Raw genomic sequence first — 2,587 nt, forward strand, 5'->3', positions numbered from 1 at the left:
GTGTGTGTGTGTGTGTGTGTGTGTGTGTGTGTGTGTGTGTGTGTGTGTGTTCATCCGTCGTTTACTTGTTCGAAAATGGAGATGACCACGTTGTCAAAACGAATTTCTGTTCATGAGGGCAGCAACGGAATATCTCACTATTTAAGTTTAGGAAAACACCCGGATCTTGTGAATAAAATATTTGTAAAAAGCAATGACAAAAAAAGAAAAAATAATGAAAAAATAATGACAAAAAAATAAAAAATAAAGTGCTTAACAGTACAGGTGACTCATCACACTCAAATGGCTGGAGATGAAACGAATGGCCACTCTATGACCGGCCATAACTTTTGACTTTCTAAGAAATATATTACTGCTCCTTTATGAAAAGAAACTACAAGTGTCGATGCTCTCAAACTGTATTCAGAATAACATAATCAAACCTTTGCCTATTCCAGTTTTTATTCAAAATATGAATAGGAATACATTTTACGAAAGAAAGACAAAGAAAAAAAAAGGAGAAACAAAAGAAGGAAAAATATATGAATGCAGCACCAAGTGCTTCAATTGGTCGCACACCACAAGGTTCAACGGTACCCATTGAAGCAAGCCAACACGATTGCAATATTACGACGGGCGAGGTTAAGGCGTTGGAACAGCTAAGCAATCTCACGGACATCAAGTAAGACCTCAGTGAAGCGAGCTGCCAGCGATGACAAGAACGTCGCGGTTAATAGCCCAGTCTCTCCAAACGTCTCAGACGTCACAGGTTGGAAGAGAGAGTTCACTGCCAGGTCCCAATGCTTTAGGATTCTGTTCCGTTCGGCTACGGAAGCAGTGACCTTCCCATTTACCGCAGCCTCCAGGGTGTGGGAGGGAGCAAAAGAGTCACAGTCAGTGGCGTCCGTGATGAAGCACCTACCCCTTACCCAGGGACAGAGGCTAAAACCATCTGGTCTCTTCCAATCACTTCAGGATAATCCCCCCACCCGGCTCCAGAACTGAGGGGATATTAATCCGAGCCAGGGCCCGCTTAATAAGTTTAGCTCGGTGTGACGTGCGAAATGACCAGCATTTCAACGGCAAGGCAAACCGTGAAGACGTGTGAGATTGAGGGGCCTACCAAAGCGACAAGTCAGTCCCCTACAGAGGCCAGCTTCCAGTCGGAGTGCGATGGAGATGCAGAAATCATCAAGACTGAGTAGACCTCCAATATTGGCCACACACAGGGCATCAATCCAATCCCCAGAAAGTAGGCGACGCCTTGAAAATTAATTAGATTGATCAAGGAGAGAGTTGAAAGTGGCACCTGAGCGCAGATTGTCCCATACTCTCTGCTTCCGTCTATCCTCAACTGTAACAGGAACTGACAAACCCATTTTCTCTCCACTGTGACAGAGCTTCGTCCATTTCCCTACTGGAACTAGACCATGTTGGAAGCGAGATGTTGCCTACTAAAGGGGAGCAAGCGTGGATGGAGGAAAGAAAACAGACCTCCAAACTAGACTGGTCGCGAGACTCTGAGGAGAGTCTGATATTGACCAAGCATTCGAGTTTCCTGACGATTAGGTCGTCAAAGCATTGGAGAGATGACGGGAATCTACAAGAGAGACTAACTCTGAGAAAATACAATAACTTAGAAATCGACAAGTAATTCTTAAGTATCAAAATAACTTGGTAGGACTCAATGACCTCAAGATTTTTTTAAAGCTGTTCAAAGTTAGTGATTTTGAAACGAAAGATGGACTCGAAAGCTCGGTTAGTAATTAAGGCAGCAAGAGAGCACCACGTTGATGGAGGAACCTCGACAGAGACGAAAGAATCTGTAAACAGGTTTACAGTCTGTTCATGTGAAGCTGGATGGTCGAGAAACCAGAGCTGGCATTTGAAACTGTTAACGATAAGGCCCTATATATATATATTTCTCCTTGTTTCTCTGCTTATTTCTTTCTGTGTTCCTTTCAGTTGAAGAGCGTAGCTCGAAACGTCAAAGATTTTCTCTATTCCCGAGCGTTATACTAATATATCCATTTGTTGTTTACACCACCTGTCTTCGTCTGTTGTCTTTTTCGTAAATTCTCCTATATATATATATATTATATTATTTATTATTTATTATTTATTTTATATATATATAATTATATATATACACGAGTGTGCGTGCGCGCAGGTGTGTGCGTGCGTGAGTGTGTGGGGGTTGTAAGATACTGGAGGGGCTGGTACCAAACTTCGGAATTGAGAATAATACCAGGCCTCGAATTGTGCGTCACTGCACTGTTCCAAATGTCCCAGCTGTCCCACCTAAGGTGAGGATCATGTATTGCAATAATTTGGGATTCAAGGGCTCACAGCTATTTAGCGCCTTACCAAAACATCTGATGGATCTCCAAGGGGTGGGGGTAGATGTTTTCAAGAAACAACTTGACCACTTGCTGTCCAAGATCCCAGATGAACCAATATCCAGGCAGGAAACTCAAAAAAGGGCAGCAGTGTCGAACTCCCTCCTTCACCAAAAACCAATCACATAGAATCGGCCAATTAAAGGGTGAATGCACTGGCCGTGCCCCAGCATGGCCATAGCCTTAGGGCTGAAACATATAACAGAATA

Source organism: Octopus bimaculoides, chromosome 2, assembly GCF_001194135.2.
Source record: "Octopus bimaculoides isolate UCB-OBI-ISO-001 chromosome 2, ASM119413v2, whole genome shotgun sequence".
Lineage (NCBI taxonomy): Eukaryota > Metazoa > Mollusca > Cephalopoda > Octopoda > Octopodidae > Octopus > Octopus bimaculoides.